Here is a 20,499-nt window from a genome sequence, read left to right on the forward strand (position 1 = left end):
CAACCTTTAGTTGAAAAGGAAGATGAAGAAAAAGAGGAAAACAAGGCTGATCCAGGTTTGTGGCTTTCTAAGCACTTATAATGAGAAAGCAGAGAGGTAAAGGAGCCTTTGCTAGGGTCAGGAATGCTACTGAATTTGTGCTTTCTATTCTCTAGACTGAAGAAAGAGTGGGCAGGTGGATTAAGGGATAGGGAAGGGCAACAGAAGGTCCTAGGCAGTCAAACAAAGGTCAAGAGTGAGTAATTAAATAAGAAAGCTGAATAGACAGGAGGTTCTAGACAGAGAAGAGGATGTTCAAATTAGTACATTTATGTGCAATATCGTGGTGCAATACTATGATGTAACAAGGTCTAGGGTGTTACCAAGGAAGAAATTTGTTGGGAGAATCTACTTGAAACCATGCTAAATTTTAACCTGATCGTCAAAGTGAATATAATGATGATTATCATTTTTAACTGAAATTTGGTGTTTATATTATCAAAAAAAAATAAATTCACTAGGGATAGCTTTGCATGTTCAGTCTCTGAATCCATTCTCATAGACTTCATTTACATGTCTTCACCTGCTAGCAACCGTAAAATTTTATATTTAGAGGCCACACTTCCTCTCAATGGCATTTAAATTTCTCTTACCCATTGACCAGAGTTACCTAAGGCTATGGTTTCACAACCGTGGCTGATCATCAGAATCACACGTGGAGCTTTTTAAATTCGTAAGTTCCCAGACTGCTCAAGGTTAACCAGGTTCAGTGGTTCTCAGGTGGGGTGTGGGAATCTGGATGTGAAAAAAAAAAAAGGTACCCGAGTAATTCTGACAGTTCACTGGGGATGGCAACTGAGGGGTGGGGGAAGTATTCTGCCTCTGACTTATCGACTTTTCCATACAATCTTCTGGTGTTATACATGTCAAGGAAACCAGCTGGGGTTCCACAGACTATAAACAAACGGTGCCAAAATTTACATTTCATGGAACTCATTTATGGATTTTGAATGCCTTAAAATATTAAACCATTCTATTATTTTACCTTTTCGTTGTCTTTAAAAAAGGAAGAGGGAGCTATTTCACAATTTCTGTATGATAAGAGTAACACCCAGATAATAACATTATTGTAACTTTACCATGTAGTAATTGTGTGATGGGATTTACAGTAAAATGGTAAATTTTTTTGTGATATCAATTTTAAAGTTTTTTAAAACTTTTTTGCCATACCTGATTTTTGAAGACTGATAAAAGAGAGAGGACTTGGGAAGCTATAGTAGAAGACAACATTAGAAATAATCATGATGGAAACTATAAAAATAGTAAAAGGAATCCAGAGAAGAATTGAAGTGATTTATAAGATAGGATAGAGATACCTTGGAATTAGGACTGGTACCTTCAGATTTATACCTGAGTGCTAAAACTAACTTCCTACGAGTTAATACCTTTAAGTGCCATAACGTAGAAAGCTTTTTTAATTTTTGGTTTAAATATTGTACATTTAGTCCTATTTTAAATTACACAATTATTCCTAATATTAGCTTATCTTTAACCAAAAAACAGAGACTTAAAACCAACTTTCAGAGTCGCTGCTGTCACAAAACATTCTTTAACCTAAGGATTAGAAAAAGAAGAATTGAGAAACAAGTGCAATGTACCTTGCTTCCTATTTCCTACGGGAAATCTTGTGAGAGTGTAAAATAAAACCCACGGGGGAAGGGAGGAAGTGAATTTAATTATGTAAGTCAGATCAACCAGAGAATAGCCAGAATAAAATAGTAATATGACTCACCAACTCCAAGTAGAGGAAATTAAACCCTCTTAAAGTCCACATGTTTAGAAACAGAGTTCAGTGATTATAAAACACTACAGTTAAACACATGCATGATCTATGGGTCTATGTGTGAGTTAAACTCATTTTATTTTTACCTTAATCCTTACAAAATAATTATTCCTTGAAATTGATAGTTCGCCCTAAATAGAAGCCAGAAGCCAGACTCTGGCCCTCTAGGTGACTTGGAAGTATTATATATGGACTGTGTATAAAATGTGTGATTGATATGAAGTAAAAATAAACTGCCAGAGCTTGTTGAAAGGATGAGGATCCAAAATAATATTGGTCAAGGAAAACTTTAGGTCAAATCTAGCATGAAGAAATATGGCAAATATAATAAACATTGATTTTTAATTAAATTTTTTTTGTCTTTTTGCCATTTTTTGGGGCCGCTTCTGCGGCATATGGAGGTTCCCAGGCTAGGGGTCCAGTCGGAGCTGTAGCCACCAGCCTACACCAGAGCCACAGCAATGCGGGATCCGAGCCGCATCTGCAACCTACACCACAGCTCATGGCAACGCCAGATCCTTAACCCACTGAGCAAGGCCAGGGATCAAACCCCCAACCTCATGGTTCCTAGTTGGATTCATTAACCACTTAGCCACCATGGGAACACCATGATTTTTAAAATTTGAAACATCTTCAAATGTTCAAATGTATATATTCAGTATGGAAACTACTGAACATGACTTAAGAGCAGCATGTGTTAAAATAACTTCAGGATTTAATTAACTCAGTATTAGCCAGTAATGTGAGGGAGTAGTCTAAACCACTTCTGTTATCTCAGAACACTGACACAAGTACAGGGTTCAGGAAAAGAGAAATAATAATCTCATTCTTCTCTTTCACTGATTGTACGATACAATGTTGAGGTCAACTTTACTTACCATATTTTAGAAAGAGCATAAGCAAACTGCATTTTATCTGTGTATGAAGACAATGGTACAAGAACTTGACTCCATAATATAATTAATAAAAGAAGTAAAGGAATTCCCATAGCGGCTCAGTGGAAACGAATCTGACCAGCATCCATGAGGACACAGGTTCGATCCGCGGGCCTTGCTCAGTGGGTTATGGATCTGATGTTGCTGTGAATTGTGGTGTAGGTCGCAAACATGGCTTGGATCCCGCGTTGCTGAGGCTGTGGTGTAGGCTGGCAGCTAAAGCTCTGATTTGACCCCTAGTCTGGGAACCTCTTCCTGGGAGTGGTCCTAAAAAGACCAAAAAAAAAAAAAAGGAAGCAAGATACTTGACCTACACAAGAGAAAGACACAGCTGGTGTCAAATATGTGAAGTCTCACTGGGTAACTACCAAATGGCAGGGCTCAGAAAAGCCCGTGGGTGAAAAGAGCAGGTAAACAAATTTTGTCTAGTGCCAAAACAAGTAAGAAGAGACTGGCTTAACAGATGTCAAGCCAAGAGGGAGCTAGTAAAACCCTTCAGGATAATGCTAACATAGAACGTCTTGTACAAGGTAGAGAAATGCAAAGTTTAGCAGCCTTCAAAAGTTGTTCGAATACTGGTGCCAAAATGACTACAGTGAAATAATCACTTGGAAGGCCATTAAAAACAAAAGTTCTATATCAGGGCTTCCAAGTTATATGGACTTGTGTTATGGAGCAAGAATCTGGGTCTTTAACACGCTCCTGGGTGATGGTGATGACCAGTCATGTTTGGAAACCACTGAATCATACTATTTCCAAAAATCTATTCCACATCTAAATGCTGTAATTCTAAATAATGAAAAAGATGATCCTATCGGCCAAATGATCTAATGAAACACACAGTGAGGTTAAGATTTAATTTGCATTTATTAATTTGTCATTGGTTGATGTATATGAATATCCTAAAAACATGACCTTAAAGAGAATTTGGAAGAATTAAGAAATAGAAATAAACACTGGTTTTTGGGGTTTTTTTTGCTTTTTTTTTGTTTTGGGGGGAGTTTTTTTGGTTTTAGTTTGTTTGTTTGTTTGTTTTTAGGGCCACACCCGTGGCATATGGAGGTTCCCAGGCTAGGGGTCGAATCAGAGCTGTAGCCACCGGCCTACACCACAGCCACAGCAACGAAGGATCCGAACTGCGTCTGCAACCTACACCACAGGTCACGGCAACACCGGATCCTTAACCCACTGAGCGAGGCCAGAGATAGAACCCATGTCCTCATGGATACTAGTTGGGTTCATTAACCACTGAGCCATGACAGGAACTCCAACATTGGGGTTTTTGGTTGTTTTTTATTTTTTAATTTTTTTTTTTTTACTGTCTAGTTATGTCACAAGATTAATTAAGAACACTGATGTTTGTTAGATGTCATGAAGGTCCTGGGGTCAAATATAATGCTCCTTCGCTATCTTGCAGAAAGCACCAGTCTTTCTTAGTTTGATATATGGGGATTTTCCAAAAGGGAGCAAAGGATCTTTTGTCTAAATAGCCCACTATACTGTCTGCTATTGCCACTCATTTAAAAAAATATATTAGAAAGAAAACTGTTATGATTAAAAGTTTTACAAAGCACAAATATCCTTTAGTCAGCATGAACATAAGCCAGTGACAGTCAGGAGTTGTTTCTTCAATAGCTATCATCTGCTCCTGGATTCTGGTTCCACTATGTGTCTCCAAATGTATGGCACCAGGACCTCAAACAGTGATTCATTTCCTCAGAGCAAGGATAGATAGAACAAGCCATGATAAAAGCAGAGTTTCCATGGACGAGGCTGCAGACCTATTTTCAATAGGTCAGTTCCGAAAGTGCAAGAGACTTAAGAATCATATCACACAAGGGTTGAAACAGCTCTTAAACAATACAGTGTTCAACCCCCCCCCCTTTTACAAATGAGAAAACAGAGGTCCAGAGAAAGAATATGACCTGACCTAAGGCTTTTCTTTAGATAGTGATTGAATTGGGACTAGCAGCTGAATCTCCATTCTCAGGCCTGTTGGAAAAGAAAATCCAAGAGCACATATCAGGTACCAGTTTGAGGAAAAGGTCTCCGCATATAAACGGCGACAGAAAGTGCTGATGAAAGATGTAATTAACATTTGATCTACTCTGTGCTGACATCTAGAACGGGACATTGATTTGCTCTGCACATAGAAGGCGAATAAATAGGATGGCAGTGATGGGGGAATCAGTAAGTGAGGGAATTTAAGGGCCAAGGAAAAGAACTGGTGGCCAAATGCAGGTTTTCAGGATGGAAACCGAATCTGGGATATCTGGATTATATACAAGATATCATTTATGTCATAAGTAGAACATGAGAAATAGGAAGAGAACCAGAGGCTTAATGCACAAAGAATACAGTCCTGCAAAGAAAGTTAGATGCAGAAAACACACCATGGATTCTTTTGGGGCTGGAATCAGAGAGTTAGCACTTAGAAAGTACTGACTTTCCGGAGTTCCTGTTGTGTCTCAGCGGTAACGAACCTGACTAGGATCCATGGGATGAAGGTTTGATCCCTGGCCTCGCTCAGTGGGTTGGGAATCTGGTGATATCATGACCTGTAGTGTAGGTCACAGGCCCGGCTCAGGTCCTCCGTTGCTGTGGCTGTGGCGTAGGCCGGTAGCTGTAGCTCTGATTTGACCCCTAGCCTGGGAACTTCCATGTTCTGCAAGTGAGGTCCTAAAAAGACAATTGAAAAAAAAAAAAAAAAAAAAAAGAGGAGTTCCTGTCATGGCTCAGTGGTTAATGAATCCAACTAGGAACCATGAGGTTGGGGGTTTGATCCCTGGCCTTGCTCAGTGGGTTAAGGATCTGGCGTTGCCGTGAGCTGTGGTGTAGGTTGCAAACGCGGCTTGGATCCCATGTTGCTGTGGCTCTGGAGTAGGCCCGTGGCTATAGCTCCAATTAGACCCCTAGCCTGGGAACCTCCATATGCCACGGGAGCAGCCCAAGAAATGGCAGGAAAAAAAAAAAAAGCAAGCAAGCAAGCAAGCACTGACTTTCCCTGTACCACCACAGTGGTATCATGCTATTCACACTAAAATAACAAAAGTTCTAGAGTAACTTTAAAATTAAAAATGAAATAAATGTTAGAAGCGTATTCAAATAAATTCATGTCTGGAGGGAATAGTCTATAAGGAAGCTAAGATATTGATTCAGCCATCAAATTGGAAAACATTTTGTAAAATGATTTTATAAAGTCATTAAAAAACAGATTTTGTAAAATGATTCTGCAGATTTTATAGAAATGCTATAAACTTAAAACTTAACTAGCTGTCGTTCAATGTTTTGGAGAGGGATCTGGAGTCACAGTTAAGTTGGGTAAATGGTTAAGTAAGTTTTGGAATATGTTTGGTGGGATATGATGTGAATATCAAGGTGACACATAAAAATTTTAGAAATACATTTTTAAAACGTAAGGCATATAAGTGAAATAAATGGTACATATATCACAGGGTTATTGTTAGGATTAAAATAGATACTTGAGGAGTTCCCGTCGTGGCTCAGTGATTAATGAATCCGACTAGGAACCATGAGGCTGTGGCTCCATATGCCACCACAGCGGCCCTAGAAAAGACAAAAAAATACAAAAAAAAAAATAGATACTTGATGTGAAAGTAATTTTAAACAATAAAGTGGCATTAAAAATATAAAGTTTCATTATTACAATTACAGAGAGGCTATTTTTTGCATTTGGATAAAGATTTTAAAAGACCATAGAATACATATATAGCCGTTGTTTTAAGAAGCATAGCTCATGGTTCTAAATTTTTACAAGGTTGTTCAAATAATAAACATGCATTTTAAATAGTTAAATTGAGTCCTTGGCCGAAAGTGAGAACATATATTATAATGTAAACTTCAAGGAGTTGGTGGAGGGAACTTAATGAATAAAATACAGTTTTACCACACTATAAATTCTTTAGGAAGAATGGTAATTCATGAAAAGGGAACACAAAGAAAACATAAACTGGATCTGTAACAATGTTAGCAAAAGTGAAGGAACTATAGAGTTCCCATTGTGTCTCAGGGTTAAGAACCCAACACAGTGTCCATGAGGATGCAGGTTTGATCCCTGGCCTTGGTCAATGGGTTAAGGATCCAGTGTTGCTGTAAGTTGTTTTATTTTTTAATTACTTAATTTTATTACATTTATAGGTGTACAGTGTTGCTGTAAGTTGTTGTGTAGGTCACATATGTGGCTCAGAACCAGCCTTGTTGCAGCTGTGGTGTAGGCTGGCAGTTGCAGCTCTGATTCAACCCCAGCCTGGGAACTTCCATATGCCACTGATGTGGCCTTGAAGAGGAAAAAAAAAAAAAAAAAAGTGAAGGAATCGTAGAATTTTTTAGTGTAATTTTTTATAGTATAGAATTAAAAAATGACCAGAGAGCAATTGTCTAGGACAACTGTTGACATCCTAAATCCAGATTGGTTTGGGAAAGCTTTAAAAAAAAAAAGAAAGAAAGAAAGACAAGATCTAGCTCTAGATACAGATTTGGGGCAGGATAAATGGCAAGTTTCAAAAACAGATGGTGTCAGAATCACAAGGAGAGAGGTTTGGGTGCACTCTTAATTTTTGTACATCTTCCCAGAATCCTACCACAGCTAGCATTAAAGTGTTTGGGTTGTCTTGGTTCTACCATGGAAACGCTATGGAGCTTGGAGATGACTAATGATATTCTCTGTTTAAAAATGCTTCTCTGCGTCACAGACATCTCGATGTGTCACCTTTTTAAATTATGCTTTACATGCTTCTTTCCTTGGCTCCCATCTTGATTTGGGTGGAGGGAAGAATCCACCTCAAATTTATCCCACGAGAGAGGCAGAGAAGGTAAGATACTTTCCCACCAACGCCCCGTCTATCATTAGTTGAGAATTGCTTAGGGGAAGGTTAATCTCCAACAGTTCTGACTTGCCCTCTTTGGGCCCAAGATGCCTCCACAGTGGGGGAAAAAAGCCCACGGACAGAGGATCTCAGTGTTTGTAGTAAATAGCCTTAGGTGTGTAGAGGTGAAATAAGGGGACCAGTAGCAATGGCATCATCTGCCACAGGCCTTTTCACTTAGGACAAGTTATACCCCAAGACCAGTCTCTGTGTTTCTGTTCCTCTCTCTCTATGTGAATTGAGAGATACCATTGCTACTTATCACTTCACAACTTCTCTGTGACGCAAATAATACATATACATATAAAATGTATACATACATAATATATAGTTATATATAGTTACAGGTATGGTTTTATATATACACTTATTTATTGAATGTTATTGCTTCTATTCTTCTCTCTCTGAATTTACTTAGACATCATTACTATTTATCACTTCACAACTGTTTTGTGCTGCAAATTTTATATATATATAAAACTATATAGTATAATATATATATTATACTTTCCAATTTTTCCTTCCCTCCATGTCTTGGCCAAGACATGGAAACAAACTAAATGTTCATCAACTTACAACTGGATGGATAAAGAAGATGTGGTTCACATATGCAATGGAAGGTTATTCAGCCATGAAGAAGAACAAAATAATGCCATTTGCAGCAACATGGATGGACCTAGAGATGATCATATTAGGTAAAGTCAGACAAAGACAAATATCATATGAGACCACTAATATGTGGACTCTAACAAAAAAATGATACCAAAGAACTTTTTCACAAAATAGAAACAGACTCAAAGATTTCAAAACCAAACTTATGGTTACTAAAGGGGAAATGGAGGGAAGGAAAAATTGGAAAGTTGGAACTGGCATTTACACACTACCATATGCAAAATCAGTAAGTAACAAGGACCTACTGCATAGCACAGGGAAATCTACTCAGTACTCTGTGGTGGCCCCTATGGGAAAAGAATATGAAAAAGAATGGATATATTTTTACATATAACCGATTCACTTTGTTGGACACCTGGTGCTAACACAATATTGTAAGTCAATTGTACTCCAATAAAATTTTTAAAAATATGGGAAAAATAAAATTACTGATGGCCCTGTAAGTCCAATTAAATCAGAATCTCTGGGAGTGAGCCCCAATTTACTATAAACATCTCACATGATTCTAATGTGTAGCCACTGATCTAGGCCCAGCTATATCCTGATGAGACAGTTTCAAATTCAGTGTTTGTCTCACTGGACAAGACAGGATATACATTGCCAACTTTCTTGTCCCTAACACTGGGTTTTTAGCTTTGTTGCAAACCACCTGTGTTCCATTGATAGATTCTTTTTCACTTTGAAACATTTCAGACATCCAGGAAAAATAGTTAGAATAATGAATGACTGTGAATCTCAAACCAAACTTTGTCAAATCTAACCATTTTGCTTCAGATTTTTTGTAAAATTACAAATATGATTTTAAGTTTCCTATATACCTTGTCCAATCCAATTTTCCTTCTCTGCTTAGAGCCAACCAATATCCCTAAAGTGATATTCATTATTTCTTTGCATAATTTTACCGAAAATTGAGGCATTTTTTAATTTTATTTTATTTTTTTGGTTTTTAGGGCCTCAACCACGGCATATGGAAGTTCCCAGGCTAGGGGTCGAACCAGATCTGCAGCTGCTAGCCTAGCCACAGCCACAACAATGCAGGATCCAAGCTGCATCTTCGGCCTACACCACAGCTCATGGCAATGCCAAACGCCCGACCCACTGAGCAAGAAGGGGTCAAACCCTCATCCTCATGGATACTAGTCAGATTCCTTTCCACTGCACAACAACAGGAGCTCCTGAATGTGTTTTTTTTTTTTTTTGCAAGTGACTCTTGAGTGTTTTTTTTTTTTTTTTTCCCACTGTACAGCAAGGGGATCAAGTTATCCTTACATGTATACATTACAATTACATTTTTTCCCCCACCCTTTCTTCTGTTGCAACATGAGTATCTAGACAAAGTTCTCAATGCTACTCAGCAGGATCTCCTTGTAAATCTATTCCAAGTTGTGTCTGATAAGCCCAAGCTCCCAATCCCTCCCACTCCCTCCTCCTCCCATCAGGCAGCCACAAGTCTTTTGATTTATTTATTTATTTTTTACTTTTTTGCTTTTTTAGGGCAGCACCTGTGGCATATGGAAGTTCCCGGGCTAGGGGTGGAATCCAAGCTACAGCTGTTGGGCTACGCTGCAGCCACAGCAACGCCAGATCTGAGCTACATCTGTGACTTACACCACAGGCTCACGGAAACGCCAGATCCTTAACCCACTGAGGGAGGCCATGGATTGAACCTGCGTCCTCATGGGTACGAGTCAGATTTGTTTCCACTGAGCCATGACAGGAACTCCCATAGAACGGGAATTATTTAAAGGAAGAACTCCTCTGTCCCATTGGCAAAGGATATTGACTTTTCATTGTTTTTATGAAACTCACATTTTACCCACCAGAAAATTCTGTCTCATTATGGATCAGGGAAATAAAGGGGATCTACACTAGTACTTTCCACAACCTATAGAGCTTCCTAGAAAGAAGAGGAGGTTTCAGTGATACTGAAGCCTTTGGAAGTTAGAATATGTATGAAATCATTTTGTTATTCACAGATATTTGAAGCTTCACTTTGGGATCACTTTTATCACATGAGAATGAGATTTTTGTCTGTTTTGCCCAGCAATTAGAACAATGCCAGGCCTATGCCATTTGTTCAATAAGCATTTGCTGAATCAATGAATTAATGATAAAACGAATGAATACATTGATGTTAATTTATAAAGATAAAGATATCATTGCCCTTGCCTATGATTTCCTTTTTCCAAAAATTAATTCTTTTTTTTGTTTTTTTTTTTTTGTTTTTTTTTTGCTTTTTAGGACTGCACCTGTGGCATATGGAAATTCCCTGGCCGGGGTCAATTTGGAACTGCAGCTGCCAGCCTATGCCACAGCCACAGCAATGGGGGTGGCAAAGGGGGATCAGAACCACATCTGTGAACACAACTCACAGCTCACAGCAACACTAGATCCTTAACACACTGAGCCAGGCCAGGAGTCGAATCCACATCCTCATGGAAATTAGTTGTGTTCATTACTGCTGAGCCATGATGGGAACTCCTCCAAAAATAAATTCTATTTCCATATCAAAACCCACAGGAATATGGCTCTTAAGTGCCAGCAGAACAGAGAAGTATTCAATAGTGAGGTAGACCAGTTCTCTTGGAAACTCAGCATTTAATAACTCTAAGGGCTTATAACCCCTTTAACTATCAGAAGAGCAAAGATAAGGACAAGATAAACTGAATTACACTTAATAAGAATAAGTTTGTAGGTAGATTTTTCTCAAAATAGAAGTCCTTTTAGGAAGGTTTGCTATAGAGATGCAGTGGCTATTATGTTTTCAAAGGAACTCTTAGCCTAGATGCTGGCATTTTTATTCTCCACCACTGCTCACACTCTCTGGAAAGGTAAATGTTACAGTCATTCGTTAATTTTATCACTGTGATAGCAAAAATGTTAAGCTACATGATAACTACTTAAAATTCTTCAAGACTCTCCTTCTGTGATATGTTAATACTAGCAGAAATAGTTCATAGAGCAGTAACTACAGACATACAATATTGAGATAAGGAAAAAACCTGAGCACCAGTTAGCCATGAGAAAAGATGTTACAGAAGGATGATACGGTGGGAGGTACTATTCCATGTTGGAACTAGGGAGCCAACTTCTGACCAAGTAGGAGAAGCATCTTTATTTTTCCAAATAGACTTCAGTGGATTGGAAAATCACAACAAAATTTACTCCCAAGAGAATGTCTTTTTAACAGTTGAAGAGAGTAAGGTTTAAGTTCCAAGGAGAGGAGTTCCCGTCATGGCGCAGTGGTTAACGAACCTGACTAGGAACCATGGGGTTTTGGGTTCGATCCCTGGCCTTGCTCAGTGGGTTAAGGATCTGGCGTTGCTGTGAGCTGTGGTGTAGGTCGCAGGCGTGGCTCGGATCTTGCGTTGCTGTGGCTGTGGCTGTGGCGTAGGCCGGTGGCTACAGCTCCGATTCAACCCCTAGCCTGGGAACCTCCATATGCTGCTGCAGCAGCTCTAGAAAAAGCAAAAAGACCGAAAAAAAAAAAAAAGTTCCAAGGAGATAGAGATGCAATGTAGGAGCAATTCAGAATGAATATAGTAAAAGGGAGGAATAAACAGACAAACAAGCTACAGCAATAACAACAACAAAGCCATTTACTGAAGCCTAAAACAGCCAGTGGGTATGATTCTGCAGTTTGCTCTACGCAGTGCTAAAACAGAGGCTGAAGTTCATCCAAGCTATGCTCCCCAAGCTTAGGGCTCTTAACATCCTGTCCTAGACATTATTGCAAAGTGGTACAAAGTATGTCAACACATTTTCATGACAGCTGTTAAGTTTACAAAATCACCAGCCAAGGCTCCCACCGAGAGGAAAAACTGCATGTCTAATCACTTTAAGCAAGTTCACATTTTGTTACTTGCTCTACTTAAAATGTTTTGGAGAAGTAAAATTTTAGATACATGTGAAATTTAGTAAAATTTTACAATAGACCCAGCAATTATTTTATAACTTACAGCAGCTGAAAACATGCAAGATGTTAGATGTTTACTAATAGGAGTAGAGAATATGTTTAGGTTCAATGGTTTATTAATATTCCATGCATTAGTTAATTTTGGTGCATCAACTATTTTCTAAAACGGTCTGAAGGAAGATTTTATTTTCTTCTGGTTGCTGTATATTACAATGGAACTTGAAATGGCTACTAATTACCAGTTACAATTATACAGATAACACTGGCAAGAATGTCAGGCTTCCTGGGAAATTTCTAGTTTTGGAGATGATTGTCTAAGTTTCCTATCTGCTGTCATTGCTAATCTTATGTATCTTTGCTCCATAATAACAGAAATCAAAAGTGAGATTGTGTCTGTTGTGTGTTTTAGTATATTGACCCTATTTTGTCTTGTGATTACAAGTTATAGACCCTTTGTGAACTTTGACCTTTTCATCTACTTGCTATATTTGCAAATATTAGCTATCTACTTCTACCAAATATGTATAAAATATATTTAAATGTATAAAATGTATACAAATGGCATAATCACAGATTGTTGGTCCAAATGATTTAGGATGTTTAAAAAGGTATCATTCAAAATGTTTATAACAGTAAGGTTTTATTATATTTATTATTGCTGTTGCCTTTTATTGCTTTTGAGTCTAGAGACATTGTTTTAATTTAGTTTTCAAATCCTATGAAATCAAATGAGTGCACTGATTTGGAGCTTTTACAGATGTGTTAAAATCACTTTAACAAGTTTATCAACTTTTTATGTATATCATTAGTCTTGTCATAAACAGATTACATTTTTCAATGGGTTAGTTATATTACTTATATTAATTACTAATTTTACAGCTTATAGATTTTTGTGAAATTCAAAACATCAATTGATTCCTCTCTGTCTTATTTCCAATGTTGAGAATAATTCTTTCCAATTCCTCTTTTTTTTTTTTTGTCTTTTTGCCTTTTCTAGGGCTGCTCCCATGGCATATGGAGATTCCCACACTAGGGATCTAATTGGAGTTGTAGCCGCCGGCCTACACCAGAGCCACAGCAACTCGGGATCTGAGCCACGTCTGTAACCTACACCATGTCTCATGGCAACGGCCGATCCTTAACCCACTGAGCAAGGGCAGAGATCAAACCTGCAACCTCATGGTTCCTAGTCGAATTTGTTAACCACTGCGCCACGACAGGAACTCCTCCAATTCCTCTTAATATACAAACTGAACTCCAGTTTTTAAAAATATGCTTCCTGTTAGAATACATGCTCTTGGGCTTATAAAAACGCCTTTTTAAAGTCATACTTTTTTCTTTGTAACCCTGTATATATGGTTCGACTAACTATTAACAATCTGTATCATTCGACACTTTCTTCAATCTTCAGATCTTCAGTAAAAAGCTTAAAGAATATACTTGGTCACTGAGTGAATTAGGGAAAGCGATTTTTTAAAAAATAAAATTGTGTCTTAGGTGTTTGGAATTTAATTTGGTATCATCAATAAGTTAGCTTGTTAAAGTTCTTTTTAAAGTGAACTCTTGGCAAGAAAGATCAAACTAAGGACTTCAGGTGTCAGGCAGAAAGAGGAGACAATGAGATATAATAACCCTGTGTCTCCTTGAAACCAAAGATCTTTGTTTAAATGAAAGTTTGGATAAACCCCAAGTAAGAGAAACAAAGGAGGTATTGAGAAGGGTGGAGAAGTCTGGAAGGAGGGTAAAAGGACACCATCCTCCACTACTTACTGTCCCATCTCTGTTCGCATTACTCAGGCCACCCTCCTCTGGAGGTGACACAGGATGACACAGATGACAGGAGCCAATCTCCATGCCCACTGGCTTCAGGAGGAACATTCAGTGGTTCTGCACCTCTGAGAGCTGTCATTGATCGAGTCCTTCTTCAGTAACCCATAAACACAAGATCTGAAATAGGTTAAATATAGTAAAATGTGATATGCAAATCCCTGAGTTTTGCAGGAAGATAGGTCCAAGTGGTAGCAAAGTCTCTTCTTCATTGACTCTAAAGGAATGAAAACAGAAATGATGATGAAATGAATGTCTGTCAAGAGTTAGGTATCCTGGAAAGCCCCTTTAAATGTCCCTGTCCTCTGGCCTCCTGACCATTCCACACCATAAGCATCACTTGTGGTGCGTTGCAATTTGTGAACTGCAAATTGATGTTTGACCATTTTTGTGGTCTGTTCTTTCATTGATTACCATTATGTGATAGAAGTATTTTGAAGTCATTTTGTATAGGAGTTATTTGTTTTAAACTGGCCACTCACTGAAATAAGCAGTTTGGGAAGGGGAAGGAATTGTTCTAGCCAGAATCGAGACAGATTCTATTCAATCTGAAACTACATTAATGCTGCTTTCCAAAAGGGAAAGAAAGTGCTTCCTAATGTGACTCTTGAATGAACTTCTTTTGCTATTGAGAGTCCAGCATTCCACACCCCCAAGCCAGTGTAGAAAGTCCCCAAAGGAGCAGTTTCTCTTCTGCTTTTTAAATGAACTGACTACATATCTTTTTCTCCCCCAAGAAATCCCTAGGGGTTTATTTGTTTGTTTGTTTCTTTCTCTCTCTCTTTCTTTCCTTTTTTTTTTTAACATCTATTACTTTTTGTCATATTTGAGACACATTCCAAGTAATGTTAATTTAATTAATTAGATGGTAAAAACATTACAACTGTTTTATTTATTTATTTATTTATTTATTTATTTATTTATTTATTTATTTTAAGGCCATTCCTTCAGCATATGGAAGTTCCCAGGCTAGGGGTCAAATCGGAGCTTCAGCTCCTGGCCTATGCCACAGCAACAGCAACACCAGATCCAAGCCGCATCTGCAACCTACACCACAGCTCATGGCAACACTGGATCCTTAACCCACTGAATGAGGCCAGGGATCAAACCTGCATCCTCATAGATGCCAGTCTGGTTTGTTTTTGCTGAGCCACAACGGGAACTCCCACATCTGTTTTAAAATTCCCTTATGTCATGACAGGATTAGTGTCATGACAGAGTTTTTCTCATCGGTAGAAATCAATTCTATCCTCCAAGGGCTGAGTGAATCCATGTCAGGCTGAAGCTTCTTACTGAAAAGCTGGGTCTTCAATCTCACCTTGTTCAGCATTAAATAAATAAAGTCAAAAGATAACTGTCTAACTGGGAGAAAATATCTGCAAAAATAGAAAATGAACAAAAACATGAACAGAGAATTCACAAAAAAGTCAAAATGTGAAATGGCTATTATGTCTCTCAAAATATGTTCATGCTCACTCATTTGCAAATTCAAAGTACACTGAGTATCTCACCTATCAGACTGGCTAAAATTAAAAACTATGATGACAATGTATTTGATTAATAAGACTCCTGGGAAATAGAGTGTTCTCATACATTCCAGGTAGAAATGTAAACTGATACCCATGGTGCCCTCAGAGACAATACCAGATCCCCAACCTGCCCACACAGTGGGATGTCCCCTCACAAAATGCTTATTACTTACTAAAGGAAAATATACAAGGACAACCAATCAGACATTGCTTTAAGTGACTGAAATTAACACCATCAGTAATGGGACAAATAGGCAATATATGCCTCCTGATATAATGCACTGAGAAAGACATAACATCCCTTCTGTGGTGTTTCTGCCAAAAATGCATAATATGAATCTAATCTGATGAAGAAACATCAAACAAAAGAGCTGACTTTTCAGTTAGAGTCTGAAGACAAGAATAAAGCCAATGTCCCAGTCTGAGGGTAGTCAGACAGAAGAAATTCTCTCTTATTCAGGAAATAGTCAGCATTTTCTTCTATTCAGGTATTTAACTGATTGGATAGGGCTCACCCACATTAGGCAGGACAATATTCTTTACTTAATCTACTGATATTATATGTTAATCTCAGGGATTCTGGTCCTAGGAGTCTCTTCAACTCACCTCCTCCCATGGACACACCAAAACACTCATCTCTCTGTTTTTCTCTGAACAAGGCCTATCTGCATATCTTAAAAGATGTAGCTTGAAGGTTAAGCTTCTATTTTAATACCCAGCTAGAGCTAGAGTGTAATCCTCTCCATAGATCAGGGAACTTGCAGTCACTAGAGTCATGTTCTCCCTCCGGTCAGTGCTAGGCTTCTGGTGTTGCCCTGGAATAGCTTATGAGCACATCTGGCATCTTGGCTTTTGAGGCTGGCATTCAGGGGATGCATCCCTCCATCACCTGGCTCTGGTGGCCAGCAATGCTTGAGCTCAATGTTCCACAAGACTGTAACAAAGAAACACTTCTTAATAAGCCATCCCCAATTCACCCCCTCCAAGCTCAATGATCAGGAAGCAGACATAAATGGCCATCTCCTAGTGTTTCCCAAAAGAGACCTATTTGCATACTTAAAAGGTGCTGCCTGAGTGTCAGAATTGTAACTTAACAGATATCTAAGGACAGACAGTGATCCTCCCTGGAGACCAGGGAGATTGGCAGGTGTTATCTTTGTGTTCTCTTTCTGGCCTTCTCCAGGTCACCAGTGTCTACTTGGAATGAATTTGAACACATGTCTTGCACCCTGGCCTTTGTGTCTGCCGACCAGGAGACCTTTATCACTTAGCTCTGGCAGAAAGTAGGGCTTGCACTCATGTTACCACAAGACTATAGAAAACAGAGAAATATTTCTTGAGGGTTCAGAGCAGGGGAGCCCTCATGGCTCAGAGCAGGGGAGCAAACAGAAATGCCCACTTCCCAGTCTGCCCCCCAAAGAGGTCTATATACATAACTTACGGGCTGCTTCCTGAGGATCCACTTTCCAATCAGTGTGCATCTAGGTGCTGACTGAGATCCTTCCCTTTGGGACACTAACAGATCTTGGCACACCACATCTACTGGGAGCCACTAATAACAAAGAGGTGGTTTGGGCAATAAAAAAGGTTTGAGAAACAATGGAAGAGTGAGGGATGGTCTAAATAATAAGATTCATCTACATAAGACCATGCTGTCAAGACTGAAAGAGGTAGATATTTTTTCGAATGCACAAAAATCAACAGAGAAAGTAAAGGGAAGTGAAGAAATAGGAATGCTACAAACAAAAGAATAAGATAAAACTCCCAAAATAGACTAACAAAACATAAATAAATGATTTACCTGGAAAAGAGTTCAAATAAAAGTCATAAAGATGCTGAGTTAAGCAGAACAGTACATTAACCAAGTGAGAATCTCAGCAACAACAAAAAAAGAAAATATAAGAAGGGACATTGAAAAAATCATAGAACTGAAGAATACAATACCTGAACTGGAAAATTCAATAGCATAGTTCAATATCAGACTAGATCAAGCTGAAGAAAGGATCAGTGAAGTAAATGAAATTCATTCAATGAGTAGATAAAGAGAAAAAAGAATTAAAAGAATGAAGAAAAACTAAGGGAACACCATTAACTCAATCAATATAGGGGTCCCAAAAAGGAAAAAAATGGAAGAAGGGAACAGAAAGCTTATTGAAAAAAAAAAATGATAGCTGAAAACTTCCCTAACTTGGGAAAAGAAAGAGTTATCCAGATTCAAGAATCCTAGACAGCTCCAATTAGATTAATCCAAAGAGACCTACACCAAGAAACATCATAATTAAATTGTCAGAAGTTAAAGAAAATCCTAAAGACTCTACCAGAAAACTGTTAGAGCTTATCCGCAAATTTGGCAAAGTTGCAGGATACAAAATCAATACACAGAAATCGATAGCATTTCTATCTACTAACAATGAAAAAGCAGAAAAGGAAATTAGGGAAGCAATCCGTTTACCATCACATCCAAAAGAATAAAATACCTAGGAGTAAATCTACCTAAAGAAAAAAGGACCTGTACTCTGAAAACTACAAGCCACTGATGAAAGAAATCAAAGATGACACAAATAGACGGAAAGATATACCATGCTCGTGGATTGGAAGAGTTAATATTATCAAAATGACTATAATACCCAAGGCAATCTACAGATTCAATGCAATCCCTATCAAATTACCAAGGACATTTTTCACAGAACTTGAAAAAAATATTTTAAAGTTTGTTTGGAAGTACAAAAGACCCAGAATAGCCAAAGACATCCTGAAAAAGAAAAATGGAGATGGAGGAATCAGGCTCCTGGACTTCAGACTATACTAAAAAGCAACAGTTGTCAAAACTGCATGGTACTGGCACAAAGACAGACATATAGATCAGTGGAACAGGATAGAAAGCCCAGAATTAAGCCCATACACTTACAGCCAACTCATCTATGACAAAGGAGGCAAGAATATACAATGGAGAAAGGACAGCTTGTTCAATAAGTGGTGCTGGGAAAACTGGACAGCTACTTGGAAAAGAATGAAATTAGAACACTCCCTAATACCATACATAAAAATAAACTCCAAATGGATTAAAGACCTAGATAGAAGACCAGACACTATCAAACTCCTAGAGGAAAACTTAGGCCAAACACTTTCTGACATAAACAACAGCAACATCTTCTCAGATCCACCTATCAGAGTTTTGACAATAAAAAAATAAACAAATGGGACTTACTCAAGCTTCAAAGTTTCTGCACAGCAAAGGAAACCCTAAACAACACAAAAAGACAACCCACAGAATGGGAGAAAATCTTTGCAAGTGAATCAGCTGACAAGGGATTAATCTCCAAAATTTATAAACAACTTCTGCAGCTCCATACCAAAAAAAAACCAACCCCATCCAAAAATGGGCAGAAGATCTAAACAGACAATTCTCCAAAGAAGACATACAGATGGCTGAGAAACATCAAAAGATGTTCAACATCACTCATTATTAGAGAGATGCAAATCAAAACCACTCTGAGGAACCACCTGACACCAGCCAGAATGGCCATCATCCAAAAGTCTACAAACAATAAGTGTTGGAGACGGTGTGGAGAAAAAGGAACACTAGTACACTGTTGGTGGGATTGTAAATTGGTGCAACCACTGTGGAAAGCAGTATGGCGATTCCTCAGAAAACTAAACATAGAACTACCATTTGATCCAGCAATCCCACTCCTGGGCATCTATCCAGAGAAAACCATGACTCACAAAGACACATGTACTCCGATGTTCATTGCAGCAGTATTTACAATAGCCAAGACATGGAAACAACCTAAATGTCCATCGACAGAAGAGTGGATCAAGAAGAAGTGGTACATATACACAATGGAATATTACTCAGCCATCAAAAAGAACGAAATACCAGCATTTTTAGCAACATGGATGGACCTAGAAACTATCATGCTAAGTGAAGTCAGCCATACAATGAGACACCAACATCAAATGCTTTCACTGACATGTGGAATCTGAAAAAAGGACAGACGGAACTTCTTTGCAGAACAGATGCTGACTCACAGACATTGAAAAACTTATGGTCTCCAGAGGAGACAGTTTGGGGGGTGTGGGGATGTGCTTGGGCTGTGGGATGGAAATCCTGTGAAATTGGATTGTTATGATCATTATGCAACTACAGATGTGATAAATTCATTTGAGTAATAAAAAAAAAATGAAAAAAAAGAAGTTAAAGAGAAGGATAATCTCTTAAAATCAGCAAGAGAAAAGCAATATATTATGTATAAGGGAACTTTAATAAGATTAGCAGAAGATTCTACATAAAAAACTTTGCAGGTCAGAACAAAGTGAAGTGATATATTCAGTTGCCAAAAGAAATAAATTCCTGGGCACTTAATGTGCCCAGAAAAATTGTCTTTGATGAGATAAAGAGTTTTCCAGATAAGCAAAAGCTGAAGAAATTCATCAACATAAGACTAGCTTTACAAGAAATGTTAAAGGGGCTTCTTCAAGCTGAAATGAAAGGTTGAAAGACATATAAAGGTACAAATCTCACTGAAAAAGATAAATATAAAGTTAAATTCAGAATATTCTAAATGTAATGATAGTGGACAAATCATTCATAAATTCAGTATGAAGTTAAAAGACAGAAGTAATAAAAATAACTATAATTACAATAATTTGTTAATGGATATATAAGGTAAAATGTGTGAATTGTAATATCAAAAACATAAAACATGGGCAAGAGAGTATAAAAATACAGAACCTTAGTTTGTATTCAATCTTAAACTTCTATCAGCTTAAAATTTACTATTGTAAATATATGCTGTTTTATATAAGCCTCATGGCAACCACAGCACAAAAACCTATGAAGATACACAAAAGGTGAAAAAAAAACCTAAGCATACCACTACAGAGAACTATTAAATCACAAAGGAAGAGA

General features: G+C 38.0%; 1 long non-coding RNA gene across 1 annotated transcript in view; it reads right to left on the reverse strand.

Moving 5' to 3' along the window:
• LOC125111255 (uncharacterized) overlaps nucleotides 1-20,499 on the reverse strand; it is a 68,869-nt gene that overhangs the window by 39,566 nt on the left and 8,804 nt on the right. The window contains exon 2 of the long non-coding RNA XR_007130849.1: nucleotides 14,002-14,178. This is a non-coding gene — a long non-coding RNA (uncharacterized LOC125111255). The remainder of the gene's footprint in view (nucleotides 1-14,001; nucleotides 14,179-20,499) is intronic.

The sequence above is a fragment of the Phacochoerus africanus genome, chromosome 11 (genome assembly GCF_016906955.1).
Source record: "Phacochoerus africanus isolate WHEZ1 chromosome 11, ROS_Pafr_v1, whole genome shotgun sequence".
Lineage (NCBI taxonomy): Eukaryota > Metazoa > Chordata > Mammalia > Artiodactyla > Suidae > Phacochoerus > Phacochoerus africanus.